The sequence below is a fragment of the Idiotropiscis lumnitzeri genome, unplaced genomic scaffold (genome assembly GCF_059441095.1).
Source record: "Idiotropiscis lumnitzeri isolate Australia: NSW breed Sydney's pygmy pipehorse unplaced genomic scaffold, RoL_Ilum_1.0 HiC_scaffold_35, whole genome shotgun sequence".
NCBI lineage: Eukaryota > Metazoa > Chordata > Actinopteri > Syngnathiformes > Syngnathidae > Idiotropiscis > Idiotropiscis lumnitzeri.
Genome location: NW_028283573.1, coordinates 536,909 through 554,195, shown reverse-complemented (window position 1 = coordinate 554,195; position 17,287 = coordinate 536,909). Strand labels below are relative to the sequence as shown.

The 17,287-nt window shown below is 43.2% G+C and overlaps 1 protein-coding gene across 2 annotated transcripts in view; it reads right to left on the bottom strand.

The window, feature by feature from the left end:
* plxnb2b (plexin b2b) overlaps positions 1–17,287 on the bottom strand; it is a 158,466-nt gene that overhangs the window by 78,881 nt on the left and 62,298 nt on the right. The window lies entirely within an intron of this gene.

Genomic DNA, 17,287 nt, shown 5'->3' with positions numbered 1-17,287 from the left:
CACACCTGTCAGTTCCCTTGTAATCCTTTCAACATAATCAGCGGTTCAATAAAAGTGCGAGTACACAAGGCATGTTGTGTTTCGGTGGCGTTTACAACATTTTGTGTTAACTCAATGACAGGACGGGAAAAAAAAGAGCCACAAAGATCCTGTAATTGACCAAATGCAAACATTTTGAACGTTTTCAGGAGGAATTAATCCACTTGTAAACACACGTCTGACACACACCAAGCCTCAGTCGGAGCCAAACCCGTCCATCGGGCATTGCTCCATCTTTGCCTTTTATACAGAATGGAGCTATTTAATTCAAATAGGTGAGTATTCACATGGCAACACGCCATCCCATAATTAGACAATTAGAAATTGTAAAATGAGGATTATTATCTTGAAAATGGCCTCGCAAGTGTATCTGCAATTAAATTCCCTCCTTCGGCCATTGTGATTTAAAAACAAAAAAAAAATCAAGGATATATTTTAGATAATCGAACGGTCGCCAGTTACGACTTTCTGGTGTTTATTCCGCATAGCGCTGCCCTCTCACAAGTCAGTATCCAATCACAAACCGCGTTCATCACCTTCCAGTATAAGGCCCGCGAGAAGGCCTTACTGTTGTCATCTCGCGATCTGATTGGCTATCGCAACTGCCTATCAACTGTAAAAGCCCCCTTGAGACACAGAACAAACGCCCGCACGATTGTATCTGAAGGCCTTGGAAAGAATAGTGCGTGAAATCTGCCTGGCAACACGAGCTAAGTGAATTCTGATAGGATCAAAACTCTCACTTAAAAATTCAACACTAGGATGTCATATGACATCAATGTGAAGAATATAATCATGATTTCTTCATTAAGTTAGGCCAGCAGAGAAGGCCTTGAAGGCCTTGACCGCCCACCACTGAATAATCGTAATCGTAACTGAATTCCGATTAATTGCACAGCCGTGCTCTGATGTATAAAACTGGATGACGTCAGACAAGAAAAAAATGCATTCAACACAGCAGGAATTGAGAAGAAAGTGTCCGGTGTCCTTAAATCTACTTTCAGTTTCAGCGTAGTAGCTGCAGCAGTTAATCAAACAAACCAACACAGCAATTCAACAAAAAAAAAACACGGACATCAATAAATATTATTAAATATGCATTATGATTAATTAAAGGCTCAAAAGCTCCAGAATATGCATTTAGAAAGACAAAAATAAAATGTCATGTTTTCTTTTTCAGTCTCTAAGAGCCGTTTAGGCAGTGAGGAAACACTTTAGCCATGATATCAATTGACATGCACATTTATTTTTTTTTACGTCAGCGGAGCGTGGCCTTCTTTCAATTGCGCATTCCAACCAATTACACATGCAAGGGAAGCAGCACGCCACACAAAAGATAGTCACCGCGCCAATTTCCTTTGCCCTCCCGACCGAATGACACATTCAAGCCAAAAGTGCCTATTCCGAAGAATCTAAAGTGAGTTTGCGATGGGGAAAAGGAAGCCGTCGGTTCAACTAAAAGCCAGGCAGCTGCCTTTGATCAAGAGCGAGGGTGGATTAGAGCGGATTCTGCACAAGTTTCACTTAAATCCCAATAAGGGTCTACAGTGGAAAACCACCAATAAACTTGCACAGCAAAGATTAGAAAGATAAAGGATTAACTCTACATGTGTTTTGCTTTTTCTTTGTATTTTCCTGCGAGTATAATTATTATGGTTTTTTTTTTGTGGGTTTGATTCAACCACAATAATGTCAATCATACAAAGTAAAACGGTAAGTAGTTGGATTTTACTTTTTCCATTTTTAGGAATTGCATTTATTACTGTAAGTTATTTTAATATTTTTAAACGTTAGAAAAAATATATTTTTTAAATATTTAAATTGTAATTAAGAAGCTGTTAATTAAATTATTAAATGCCAATGTATTGTATCCGTAGATCTACCAAACGATACTTAAACAATTATTGTACATTAAAAGTAAAAAAAAAAAGAAATATATAAATATTTTTTTCAGTGATTCTTTTGTTTACCTTTAGAGGGAGCTATTGTAGCACATTTCAGGAATCTTCCAATAACTACAATAATTCCAATGCAACTAACAACTTGGATTCAGACTCATTTTTCGCCTTTCACGGGACCCAAGAACACTTGGCAATAACCATCCACTCATCCATTTTCGAGAGCACTTATGTTCAATCTTGCGAGGAACTGAAGCCAATCATGAAAGGCAGATTCTAACTGATACCGTGTGCGCAATCATAAGGGAATGCTATTTTTCTAATTTCCTGTTGCATGCTTGGATGAGCAACACATATTTTGTACGAAATTGTGAGATTTATTTATTTTTTTCTCTTAACTGTACCATAAATGTCATCTGCACTGATTTACTACAATCCTAAATAGCGGGCGCTATATTGCGCGTTCCAAAGTATTTTGCACTTGAGTCAGTTCGGATGTTTTTCACCATGGAACATTTGGTAGAACACCGTCACCGCTACATGAAGAGTTTGAAGTGATGGAATTGGAAGGGTTAGTGGAACACAATCGAGTATATTGGACAACTGATTTACAGAAAATAGAGTAGATTATCGGCCGGGCATTTGTTCGGTGTCTCAAGGGGGCTTTTACCGCCGATAGACAGTTGCGATAGCCAATCAGATCACGAGTTGATGACGGTAAGGCCTTCTCGCTGGCCTTACGTTGAAGGCGATGAACGCGTCTTGTGATTGGATACTCACTCGTGAGAGGGCAGCACACCCGAAAGTCGTAACTGGCGACCGTTGGAAAATCGAAAATCTATTCTTGTTTTTGTACACCACAATGGCCGAAGGAGGGAATTTAATTGCAGATACACTTGCGCGGCCATTTTCAAGGCGGACTAAGTAGGACTTCACTGAAGTGCCACTCTGTTCAATATGTGGTCTACGCCGCCGTTCTCCTTCTCTTATGATGGATGTTGCCGAAACAAAAAGGTTGTCAAAGGCAAGAGTTCATCCCAGGTGAAGACTCGGAGAAACTATTTCTCTGAGGGGTTTCAACCAGTTATAATTGTGACGTTTTCTCCCGACAGTGGCCCTGCGGTTTCTTTTGAACTTTCAGTGTCATGCCGTCGACAAGTTTAAAAAAAAAAAAAAAAGTCAGGCAGAGCAGAGTATTATGTCTGCGGGGGTGGACTGACGAGACCGCCATTCACACTCTGTTGTTGTGTCGTCAATCACCCTCACGTGCGCGTACAGTAAATGATTTTTCAACGCGCCGAGGGCTGATGGATAAGCCGAGCGACAGGAGGGGGTGGAGGACTTCTCAGCTCGCTTGAAGGTGAACAGAAGATACCGACGCGGCCTCGCGCTTGCCGTGCCGCGCACGTTTTCCCATTTGGGCGCTAAAATGTTGCGCCCCGGGCCAGAGTTGTGATGGATTCCCCCTCGCGGTGGCTTCCCGGCTTTCAAAAGGGCGGACACGAGAGGAGAGGAAGACGGGTCCCGCGTTGAATGAGAAACTGTCAGGAGACGCGATAGCTCTTCATCAAGCCCGGTGGACCTTCCGGCAAGGCGGCATTTGTTGCAGCTGTGTCCTCTATTTGATACCCTCCATCTAATATAGAGTGCGGAGTTTTGCATGTTCTCCCCAAACCTGCGTGGGTTTCCGCCAGGTACTCTCCAGTTTCCTCTTACATTTCAGAAACATGCAAGGTAGGTTCATGACGGATTCAAAATCCGTCATAGGTGTGAATGTGAACGGTTGTCTATTTGTGCCCTGTGATTGGCCGGCGACCTCTTGCCCCAAGACAGCTGGGATAGTCATCATGGGAATTTTCGATGCAGGGACAACGAGGCGCTCATTCAAAAGCTGCTTGTTTACGCCGTTCTTCCACCTTCTTCCTGTGACGTGTGCACTCACAGCCGCGTTCTAAAGCAATCATGCCAAATCTCTTCAAACTTTGACAATGTATGTTGAAAAGTCAGATAAAGACTTGTTATGAAGGCGCTTTGACCAAATTTAAGGCTCCGCCCCCCCCCCCCCCCCCCCAACGAGTGATCCGAGTATCCCATCACAAGACGCATTCATCGCCTCAACGTGAGGCCAGCAAGAAGGCCTCACTGTCATCAACTCGCGATCTGATTGGCTCTCGCAACTGTCTATCAACGGTAAAAGTCCCCATTTGAGACACAGAAGAGACGCCCGCACGATTGTATCTGAAGTCCTCAGACAAATAGTGCGAGCCACTGGTATCATGAAATCTGCCTGGCAACACGAGCTAGCTGAATTCTGATTGGATACAAACTCACACCTAAAAATTCAACACTAGAATTTAATATGACATGAATATGATCATGATTCCTTGATTATGTTAGGCCAGCGGAGAAGGCCTTGCAGGCCTTGACCGCCCACCACTGAAAGAAATGCAGTCATCCGCAAAGTCAGATGAAGCCCTCAAAAATAATAAATAAATAAACACGCACATCTTGTGTTTCTCATGATTGCCTGAGGCTAGCACTGCACAAAGTAATGTTATTGCTAGCTTGTTAATCAACAACAGGTTATTTACTGTGTACCAGCTAAACTAAAAAAGGCTCGCTAAGTCATCCTGGTTGGAATGTTTGAATAAACCTTTTTTTTAAGGAAAGATCATTTTCATGGAAGTTGAAAATAATTGTAGAAAGATCCGTAGCTACCTCAAGGGATGGGCTGCGAAGCAACTCGTCATCATCGGGTTTGCGGAAGGGCTAATTTTACAAAGCTAGCTTATTCGCTAACGACAGCAAGCTCTCCCTTTCAGCATCAAACGAAACACGTCTGTCATTTGCGCTTCTACCTGCCTCTGTCCCCAAATTTAATTGAATCAGTTTAAAGGATTTTGTGAATTTGTGAACAGCAAAAATAAATAAATAAATAAAGAGAGTGAATTGTGGGGGCGCCACACGGCTAAAGGCAGCGCAACTCCAGAGAGAGCACACGCCGACTAAAAGTTGAAAGCATCCCTCCCAGTGACGAAAAGGCCGAGAGAAAGAAAAGATGAAAGAAAGTCCATGCTAATTTACTCGGCGCCGTCACTCGCAATCTTTCTCTCGACTCTCGCGCACCTCCTGTGGTGCCGTGTCCGCTATTCTTTGGCGCCCAGGCACAATTAACCTACAGACGCTCTGGGTGATCCGATGGAAGTGAGCGGAAGAAGCAATTTGTTCACGTTTGTGATGAACCCTTCATCGCATGGCATTAATAATCAATCGCTGGGTGGAAAACAAATGCACAGCTAATTTTTAATCTTGACAAGTCCTTTAAATACACACCCACATTTGCCCCCTAATGAGAATTTTAGGATGTTATTATTGAATTTGTTAATAATAAAGTGTGAGGGCTTCGAAGAAAAAAGGCTTGAGAAGTTTGAGGTTTTTTTTTGGTAACCTATCGTCGATTATTCACTGAAAAACTGAACGGCACATTTGAATAACGTTGGGAATTTCCTGACAGAACGTCGTTCAAAAGTGCCGTTCGTTTATAAACGTGGACGAGATTGTCGAGATAAAACGAGGGAAGTTGCTGAGTCATCGCAGCCAATCAGCTCACGGGATGAATCCAATCCCGCTCTAATTGGAGGACCTCACGCCGGAAACCAATCACGCGCCTTCAAAGTGTGCACGTGACCTCTGAGTCAACTCATCGCTTTGACTGCCGACGGTAGAGAGGTACACAGCCCCAAACACACACACACACACACACACAATATATATGACAGTCACGTTATCGTTAGATTAAAGTAAACTCAGCAAGGCCAAATAAATCCAGTGGGCTCCATGCAGGACACGTGCCGGGCCTTGACAGTATTGTTGGGCGACATGGCGAGTGATTTCATTTGAAAGCCTTACTCCGGAGAACAATTTCTCTGACCGCGTCGAGAGAGGAAGGAAAAAAAAAAGAGGGGGGGGGGATTGGGGGTATGATGACAGTACTTAACATCTCTCCTGATCTTGAGAAATGTCATGCAAATAGATGATGCGCAATCCCACTCAAATGCTGGCTTGCAAATCACTTAATGCGGCGAGGGGGGGGGTGGTCGGATGGACATTTGCGAGTCAAGTCGCAACCGTGCAGCTTTGGAGATGGCCAGATTGCTCCGAGTTTAATTCCACGCCACGCTCATTGCCCGATGATTTCAGAGACGTGGGAGGGAAGGGGGCGAGAAAAAAAAAAAAAAAGGGCACAAAAATAAGTGCTCTGCCTCGCGGCTTTTCACCCATTTGCGGTTGAATTATTTTTAACTTTAGCAATCCGTGAGAAACGTAGAGAGAACGAGAGCGAGAGAAAGTGACACAGAGAGCTGCTGGATTATTGGCAGCATGTAAAACCTCATCAGAAAAGATGTGGAAGAATCCGATCAGGTCATGTTACATGGTGCAACGAGAATGACACAGTCGAAGGCCGAAATCTGCCTGGCAACACAAGCTAGTTGAATTCTGATTGGATAAAAACTCTCACCTGAAAATTCAACCCTCGGATATAATATGGCATCAATGTGAAGAATATGATCATGATTTGTTGATTATGTCAGGTCTTGACTGCTCACCACTTGTCCAATGTTGGTTGATTAAAACAAAGAGCCGTCATATTTTGTCAGTCTTTGCTCATCTTCGAAATAAACTGGCTAAGGGAGGAGCAACCATTATCAGTCTTCCACTAAACCCATTTTTTATTTATTTATATTTTTAATCTCAGGTTATCGGCACGTGGCTCATTAATACAATATGGCAATGACTGTCTTTCGTCTTCGCCGTCTTTGCTTATCTTCATAGGAACGCGACTCGGGAAGAAAAGAAGTGAAGTGCAGCGTGCAACACGTCCGCAACGTTACCTTCATCGTCAGTCATCCGCTCAAAAGACTAAGCTTCTTTATCGAAGGTCGTCGGCACGTAATTCGTTAAAACAAAGCGCCGGCGAGCCACTTTTTGTCTTCACAACTTGTTTTCATCGTCAAAGCACCGCCATGGCACCGACGGGAGGAGGAAGTGCATGTTTGCAGCGGTAGCTGAATTGTCAGCCGTCCGCTCAAAAAAAAAAAAAAAAAAAAAAAAAAAAAAAAAATTACATTCATTTTCCAGACGTTTTCGGTATTTGGTTCATTAAAACAAAGTGACGGCGATCTAGATCATGCTTTTAATAGTTTTGGAATTTTAATAATAGTTGGTTTTTATTTGGTTGTGAGTTTTGTTTTTTTAAATGTAGTTTTCATTAGTTTTCCAGGTGAGTTTGCTACCTTTTTATTAGTTTTAGTTAAAAAAAAACACTTAGTTTTAGTTTAGTTTTCGTATTAATTTTTTGCAAAAAAGTGTTTTAGACATGTTCAAGATAAAAAAAAAGATAGATAAATTTTGCACTCAACAAAAATATTAGGTCAAAACATTTTGATAATTCAGGGTAAGGTTTATGGTTTGAACGGTCCACAGAGTTTGAATCACAAGATGTGCTGTGCATAACACTTCAAAAGTTAGACGCCAAAAAAAAAAAAAGATACGATCCTGGGGAACATGCTTTTTTCCCCGCCGTACTACAATCAAGTGTAATTACACATCCACTCCACTAGTTGGCAGTGGCGCTGTCCTTGCCCATTGTGCGCAGAGATCATTAAGCGAATTTGTTTTGCAACAAAAATGCCATTATTTATAAATTGGAGAGTGGGTGGTGGTGGTGGTGGGGCGCACATTGTTTTCTTCTTGCTAGTGAGAGGGGGGGGGGTGGCGTAACGGAAAATAATTGAGAAGCACTGCCTTAACAGCACTAAGAGAGGTACAAAAAGAGGAGGTAGAAAGTTCTCCCCCCAGCCCGCCCCTTCCTTCCCTCCTCGGACAAAGACGATATCCTGTCGCTTTGCCCTGCCTGCTACGCTTGTTCCAAGTCTATTCCCTGCGAGGGCCACACCATTCCCCAGGAATTAACCCCAAAGTCATTACGCCGGTGAGGGTCAGTGGATGTGAGGCATTTGCGGACAACACCAGCAGCGTTCTGGCTCCAGTGTTCTGCCTCAGGCGTCCTCTGTCCACAATCACACACACCCTCAGTGATAATACACACACACACACACACGCACACACGCGTGGACGCAGCCAACCAGGCGTGCTGCCCAGCCACCAGTCAGTCTGCTTAATAGGGATGGCAAATAGTCCCTACAGCCCTAAAGACACAATAACAGAACACATAATATTCTCTCTGTAGCTGCTTTAACAGTCTGTGAGTCCAGGCTAACGGGGCTGCCGGTTCAGAGGGCTAAACACACGCGCTCCATTTCAATTAGCGCCGCGCTCACTGGGGTGGGGGACAGGGTTGTTGCTAAAGCGGCTCCTCCACAATGTCACGGGCGGAAACGACAAAGACGCGTTCGGGTGAAGGGCTCATTTAGCCACATTAGCTTGACCCGCATGGTTGAAAATCATTCAAAACTATCCATGGGAAGCTTTTGGTCTTCATCAACTTTTGACTTGAGCTGAGAAAATTCATGCTCAAAACCAGCGGTGGCCAAACTGCGGCCCGGGGGCCACCTGTGGCCCGTTAAACGATTTAATCCGGCCCGCCGAACTTGAAAAAAATGAAATGAAAAACCATTGTTAATGTTTTATTTTCTAAATATTGTTGTGCGTCAAATACATATTTTGTTGTAATGCTTTCATTTAAAATTAAATTTTAAAAAAAATTCTCAGATAGGGTGAGGTTACCAAAACACTCCATCCATTTGCTCCTGGTCCGGCGCCTCTGACAATTTTTAGAACCTCAAAAAAATTGCCCACCCCTGCCTTGCTGTCGTCAACTCGTGATCTGATTGGCTATCGCAGCTGTCAATCAACGGTAAAAGCCGCCTTGAGACACAGAACAGACGCCCGCACGATTGTGTCTGAAGGCCTCGGACGAATATTGGTTTTATGAAATCTGCCTGGCAACACCAGCTAGCTGAATTCTGATTGGATCAAAACTCTCACCTAAAAATTCAAAACTAGGATAAAATATGACATAAATATGATGACGATTTCTTGATTATGTTAGGCCAGCAGAGAAGGCCTTGCAGGCCTTGACCCCCCACCACTGCTCAAAACTTTCCATTCGTTATCCGAGATCGTCCCTATTTGGTTTGTTGGAATCAAGTAACGACTGTGGTCTTTTTTTGTATTGGCCCACTTTTGTTTTGAAGACAAGCAATTGAGAAAGCGGCCTCAGTTCAAAGGAAAAAAGCATTCCTTCTCTGTGTGCTCAAAACAACACATTTGCTATCCAAGGTTGTCGGCATTTGCTTTGCTCGAGTAATGACAATCGTGTTTCGTCTTCTCCATCTCGGGACCCGGGGAAGGCAGATTCATTTCAGAGAACTGAATATGATTTATTTTAGAAATCGCAATCCCATTCCTCTTTTCCTGCGGCTCAATGTTTAAATAACATTTAACAGAATTTATGCTTTAGTTTTTCATATTAAATGTGCTTAAATGTACAAAACAAATTCATTGGGAGCTCTGCACTCCCCCCAAACCTTTTGACCCGAGAATTGATGGTCATCATCACCTTCAGGAGGCAAAGGAAGACGGCTTCAGTTTACAAAAAAAAAAAAAATAAATAATGCCCGCGTGTTTTAATTGCCACCATTCCCGTGCGGCCGACCGGCGAACCGAAACCTTTGGGCCGACACCTCGACGGCTTAAACGTCATCGAGCACGTGCGGGTGAATAACCAGCTCTCGCACACCCGCCGTGAAATGCCTTTCAATATACTCCTCGCCCGTAGCAATTTCCACTTGGACCGCCGTGACATTATGAGCAAGCAGATACTCGCCCTCGGGGGCGTCATTATGCCAGACGCGCCAGTAATGGAGCTCGGGTCTACCTGGCTCATGTGGCTTTCTCATATTGAAATGGAAGCAAAAGGCGGCGCTCGGAACACTGTTAATAAAAAAGAAAAAGCAAAAAAAAAAAAAAAATGCATCGGGATTATGAGAACTGGCCAAGAGTCAGGAAAAGCAAGGAGGGGATTGGGCCCCGGTTCTCTCGTCGGCTGGGCCCCGTCCGTTTGCCAGTTCCCAGAACACAAGGAGGCCTTTTTTCTCCCGCCAATCACAACCAGATGTGCCCGGACTTGTGCTACCAATTCCAATCCGTCAGTCTGCTCTCCAGAACGCAACAACAACTCAGTGCTGACAAAAATACGCACAATCTCAGGCCGGGCCCGGCTGAGGCGATGTAATCACAGGGTCCCCCGAAAAGGAATCCTGGGCTCCAATAACATGCTTTTCAACAACACCGCCACCACGCGCGCGTCTCATTGGCCAGTTCTCTCCCGCGGGACATCGACTCTGCGGACGAGAGCCAAACCTGAGGTGACAGAGAGGCCCGTCAGTGCGCAACTGGGCGGCACCGGCGGGACTTCTTCAACGGGCACACCCTTAGCTAGAAAGCAGCACAAATGTCAGCTAGTGAATGTTTTTTTTTTTTTTTAATATTTAACATGAACACAATGTACGCCCTCTGGCTACAAAAACATACAAACAGCTCGCCTAAGTGCGGAAATGTTCCGACTGCATGAATTGAGGGCATTGCAGGTGGTTGCGATTAACTATTCATTTGATCAATGTGATTCACACATGCAGCTTTCCCGAGTACTCACTAACCTCCTTTTTTTTTTTCCCTCCCTCTCCGGCCCGCCCCCGGCGTCCTCTCTGCCGGCAAAACGCTATCAGCCGCGACCATCTGTTATGCCCGCAGCAGAAAAGTGCAGAACGGAGCCGCTCAAAAGTCGTCTGGCTATTGATTGCGGACAAGACGCGGTGTTAGAGTGTGTCGCAATTTCAAATCGCTGCTGCTTTACATTACATTGATCTGATTAGACCTGCTTTGCACAAGTGATGGTGCATAATACAGGGGTGGTGTCAAACTCATTTTAGCTCAGGGGAAAAATTGATGACCAAGTGGGCCGGACCAGTAAAAAAATGAAAAGCAATCACCGTCAATATGTAAATATGTAGATTAGCGCTATTTGCATGATGTCCTGGTCAACTGTAAATATATTGCAACATATAAAAGAAGAAAAAAAAATACATACATACATATATATATATATATATATATATTTTTTTTTTTTTGTTTTTTTTTTGGGGGGGCGAGGCGAATGTTTTTATAAAATACACATTTTGTATAGAACACAGAATAATCTGAACTAACAATCAATAAATAAATACAATGAAGCTCGAGTGGCAGGTAAAAGTCCCAATCAAAATATGTGGTTGAATAAATTAATGATCGCATTTTCAAATTTTCTCGCGGGCCAGATTAAACCCGTTTGCAAAGCCATCGTCTCCGCTTGGTATTTAGTCGAAGTGTGATTTTTATTTTTTTTTTTTTAATATTTTTTTTTAATTACCTCCACGGGTGACACTGAGAGTCACTTAAAACTGGAAATTATATTTGTAGCATGTGTCAAAAATTTTATTGTGATGGCTGACTCTAAGCTCTAAATTTAAAGGGTGTCGGACTAAAAGATGAGATGTACAGTTCATATCTAAACGATTCACATGTTAGCATTTTTTTAAATTCTCATTTGGAAGGAATCGTGAACGACAGGTTATGATGGAAAATCTTTATCAGTTAGCGCTTTTAGTACTCATGCTACTTCCCTGCTGTGTTATTTTACAAACTGTAGCGAGAACTAAGATGCAAATAAAACGATAAATATAAGCCACCACGAACAAGAGGTATTGACACTAAGCTGATTAGTAGATGTGGAAGTAAAAGTCCATATATTTATTGATCTTTTGTTTAGAACCCCATAAAAACATCCACACTTTTTTTTTTTATCAGCGGGACCAAGTTGAAAATTCATCCTCATAAACGGCTAAATTGTGTGATGTAGAGGCTTGCATGCACAACAGTCACAACTCAAACATTACATTTTGTTCTCCGGAGACTGGTGGGGAGAAAAAAAAAAAAAAACACAACCTCCTTGGCTGAGTTAATTAAACAGCGCATATAGTGTCTGGCAAATCCCTCACGTCTCACCCTTGAAAAGAATCATGTCACAACAACAACAGCTGTTGCGCACACAGAGTGGCCCGGCTAAAAATAAATGATTTTCTTAAACATACCAAGAAGGCACTCCAAAAAAAAAAAAAAGTTGATTAAAGCCATGCTTGAATAAAACAAAAGCAGCTGACTCGAACTGAGAAAAGCAGAAGCTATTTAGTATCCTAGAAGTATCCTAGTGATGAATTTTTAGGTTAGTTTTTATTAGGGCTGAATAATATTGGGAAAAAAATTGGGGGAGGTTGCGATGTACATTGCGATATTGAAACTAGAAAAATGTTCACCAGATGACTCAAATAGCTTTGAAGACTTTGCTTTGTTTGCTAATTAGCACGCATGAACGCGGCTTGTGATTGGATATCCACTTACCGAAACCACAATGGCTAAAGGCGGGAAAAGTGTGGATTTAATTGAAGATACACTCGCGACACCATTTTCAAGACGGGCCTTTCACGAGAAGCGAGGTCGTCCAAGTGTCTTTACGTATATTATTTCTCCAGCTGGAGTGTCAGAAATGATCGGAATATGAGGGGAATTTATTCAAGTCGGACTAAGTACGACGTCACTGAAGGCCTACGCGTGAATTGCACGGCCCACCACTGAAGATAGTAAAAATGTCCCGATCGCGTTTAAGTCCAACCTCTTTTCCCCACAAGAAACGAAGCACAAGAGCACAAAAGTGTAACCGGAAGGCGGAAACGGGCGGTGAGGGGATAAAAAGGCATCGCCAATCCTGCGCCTGGAGCATCTGTTTTCAAGGGCTTCCACTTAGACGCATGGACCTCATTATTTGGAACACGCGAGGCCCGTATTCCATATGAATATCTATTACGAGGGAAAGCGTATTTGGTTGCGGCGCGATGCTCGGCCGGCAAAACGCTGTTAAGACAGCAAAGCGACATGGAGCACTTAGGAGCCAGCGCATTAAAGAGCGTGGTGGAGCATCGAGGCAAAGAGCAGCCATTTGTTGCAGGGGGCGGTGGTGGCGGTGAGGGGGGGCGGGGCTTCACATCACCGACCCCACCCGCCCCTCTCTTTAGAAGGAGAGTCCATTGTGGCCGACTGTACAGATCGATGAATCGGGTCAATAGATCATTAAGCAATCCCTATGTGCCTGAAATAACACAAGGATGAGAGTGGAGATAAGAGCCCGGATCAATGCGCTGGACAGATGAGAGGTGGACGGAGGCTGGAAATGGGAGTGAGGGGTTGGGGCCATTTAGGGGACGCATCTGAATGTATTTTCCGTGTATTCTCGTTCGGAAAACTGATATGAGATTGTCCTCGAAGCCTCGGCCCGAGACGGAAAGTGGCCAATCACAGGGCAGCATTGAAAAGGAGGCCCGACACTTTTTTTTTCTCTTGAATTCTCTAGAGAGGCCGAACACGCTCGGGTCTCGTTCTGTTTCCGAAACCAAAAACTAACCCGGATAAATCAATACGTTCATCCACAGAGCCAGTTGAATCGCTAAATAAGCCATAAATTAAAAACAAAACTAAGTCTGAATTTAGGATTTGAAACAAAAGTTGTGTATATATATATATATATTTATTTATTTTTTTTTAACTCAATCACAAATGTCCATGATTAATTGCGATTAATTCCATTATTCAACTACTATTTTTTTGTGAAGCTTGTATCTTTATTAATGCAAAATCTCCAAACATGAAGACTATTTAATTCAAAGACCGTTCTAATAGCTTTCTTTGATTCTTGAATACAATCTAAATGGAGTCATTTTTACAGGCATTTTTCATAAAAATTTCTCAAAACTGCCCACAGCCACCAACACTCCAGCCGTGTTAGTTTGCAAGGCCCGGTGTTAACTTGAGCAGGGTGTTTTGTTCCAAGATGATGTGCAGCTAATATGGTACAATATTTGCAAAGTGTGCAAATTAATTTAGAAGTTAACGGAGTTAAAATACTGAATTGAGTTAAAAAAAAAATGTTGATTCATCTCCAGAGTTAACGCTTTAATTTTGACAGCCCTAATATATATATATATACACTACAGTATGAGCACACAGCTTGAAAATAAGTGTGCGTGTGCGTGTGTGTGTGGGGGTGTGTGTGTGTGTGTGTCCTGTTAACGGTCCACCTCTGCAAGAATGAAGTTAATGGAATTTAATGCTCTGATATTTCTAATACATCAACGCCTGGACAGGGTTTGAGGGCCAAACTGCCTGCATGGTTGGAGAGCGATGAGGGAAAACAGCCTATTTATTTAGTCATGACCAGCACGAGGGAGGGAAGGAGGAGGGGGTGGGGGGTGTTAAGGTGCGCCAGGTGGCAGAGGTGGGCTGTGAGCTCGGGACAGGGATCTTTACAAAAATGTTTCGAGCCGAGACGGAGGAGGGTGTTAGAGCGGCAAATGGGAAAACACAGCTGGATGTAAATCACATAATCCTTCTTGACTGGGGGGTAAGGGGGGGGGCAGCGGTGCGCTGATTGCCTCCTTTAAATTCGCTAATACCGATCATGCTGTCTGGTTAACTCATTGGCATGTGCAGTTTGTCTGGCCGACCACTTACACCGATCGGTCCACGTTACTCTACATGTCTAATGCATGGATTAAAAAATAAATAATAAAAATATGCTTTACGTACATCGCATAAGGGGGCGTAATTATGCACAACACAACTTTAGATTTCCCAAAGCTGTTAAATAGCAGAGCAGCCTTAAAAATCCTGACTAATGCTCTTGCGCATGACAAATCAGTGCAATTCAGTCCTAATCGGATAGGTTGTCTTCGATAGGGCTGTTTGTCTCGTTGACCTTGAGCAAAACTGGTCCTTGTTCTCTTATTAAAACACAAATAATACATAAATTGAAAATGTATTGAAAATTGTAAATTGAACGCATTTTGTTCAACGAAATTTTCTTTTTCTGATTTCAAGACGGTCCATCTATCGTTTCACTCGGAGGCGGGACGTGCATTTCACATGCGTAACCAACTCGAGATCTGATTGGCTATCGCAACTGTCTATCAAATCGGAAAGCCCATCGACTTTGACAGAAGAGACGCCCGCACGATTGTATCTGAAGGCCTCGGACGAATAGTGCGCGCTACCGGTATATTGTGAAATCTGCCTGGCAACACAAGCTCGCTGAATTCTGATTGGATAAAAACTTTCAGGAAAAATACAACATAATATGACATCAATGTGAAGAATATGATCATTTTTTTTTCTTGATTATGTTAGGCCAGCAGAGAAGGCCTTTGAAGGCCTTGACCGCCCACCACTGTCTTCACTATATACAGACAGGATCGCAATCTATCAGGATAGCTCGCCGGCTAGCTAGCTAGTATCTATCTATATCTATATCAATCTATATAAGTATCCGTATCGATCAAGTAGTATCTATCAAACTACAGTATCTTTATAAGAAATGGGTACCAAAGCTTCCTGCCTGGGGAAGAAGCAGAAACCCGGCGAGGAGGAAGCGTAGGGACGAGTGGTGGGCCGCCAAAAGCAGACGCTCCACCCTAAAGAGGAACAGCACGCCAGCCCCGGCAGACATCTGTTTGCACAGGTGTGCTTACCCGATGTGATTAAGCCCGCCGCCGCACACACATTATCCGAGCGACGGCGCGCGGCAACGCCAAACCAACTCTGGAGGGCTTGCGGTGGCTGGAGGGTGACATTTGGAGAGATTCGGTCACAGATGGAACTGATTGGAGTTTGAGGACGGAGCAAGCGGAGGAGAAAATGAAGGGGTGTATGAGAGGAGGGAAAAAGTTAGTGTGGTAACCCACGGGACCAATAGCAGATGCTTCTGCTTTGATGTTCAAAAGGCCAGCAGAAAGCCACATACGTTTTTAAAAAAGGCAGCGTGTGCCTCGAGAAAATGACAACATGGGAGAAAAGTATCACGTCGCCTATGGAATATGACAAAATGCAATCACAATTGCTCAAGGCTCGCTAAGGACCAATCACGGCTCAGTTTCAGAAAACAAGTGAGCCGTGATTGGTCGTTACTTGAGCCCCAATATTTCTTTTTTTTTTTTTTATTAATTTTTTTCTTTAACCGAGGCCGTCAGATGGAGGCGGGATGCGTTGTCAACCAAACACCCCTTTTAACGCCCAGGGAAAATAATTTTACTTTTTGACGTCTATACCCGTCAATGGCAGTGAATGAGTTTTAAAAAAAAAAAATTAAAAATTGTTATTCATTGGTTTAAAATAATGATATTATATTTTTGTTGCGTTAAGATTTTCCATCCGACAGGTGTCATCTTTCTGAATTTTGGAGGTTTTCCATGATGCCCATCATTGTGTGACGTGAAATTAACAAATGAAGAGGAGTGCAGTGAGTTTAAAGAGTGTCCGTTTTTTTTTTTTTTCCCTCCCAGTGGCTTTCAGAGAGAGCATAGTTCATGTCGATGTAAAAGACAGGAAGACAAATTCCTTGCGTGTTCTGCATACTTGGCCAATAAATCTGATTCTGAAATAGCGTGCTTTGACTACCACATGCGTAAAAAAAAAAAAAAAAAAAAAAAAAAAAAAAACTTCCGAAAAATTAAATATTGTGTGAGCAACCACACTGCAAACTTATTTTCTGTATGGTTGCCGTTCGTTTTTGCATAAAATATATAAATATTTGAATATGAAATCAGCTCTTGGAGTATCGAGGACTCCAAGATTTTAATCCCAACTCAATGGGAAAAATATGTGAATAGGTGAATTCATGAATACGACTGCGAGCGTTAAAAGCCAGCGTGCTCATACAGGAAATAACAAGGAGGAAAAGGTGGCTGGCCACAAGCCATTTCTCCAAAGAGTGGTCTTCCGGGATATTCTGGAGGTGGGCAGCAGCTTCGGCAGAGGGGGGGGCACTTGGAGCCTCAACACACCTGTTTCCACAGCGACCAGCGGGAAGATTGATTCCGCTCACACTGGTAGGCCGCTTCATGCTCTAATGTAAAGCGACAACGTGCCTGAATTCATTTGTTGGAAGAAGAAAAAAAGTCCTCTCGACTATACTCTGAATAATTAATTTAAAACAAGAGGAATGCCAATGCATTGTTTTTCATTTCGAGTTTTCATCCAATCAGAATTCAGATAGCTCGTGTTGCCAGGCAGATTTCATTATACCAGTAGCACGCACTATTCGTCCGATGCCTTCAGATACAATCGTGCGGGCGTCTCTCCTGTCAAAGTCAATGAGCTTTCAGAGTTGATAGTCAGTTGCGATAGCCAATCAGATCACGAGTTGATGACAGTAAGGCCTTCTCGCTGAACGCGGCTTGTGATTGGAT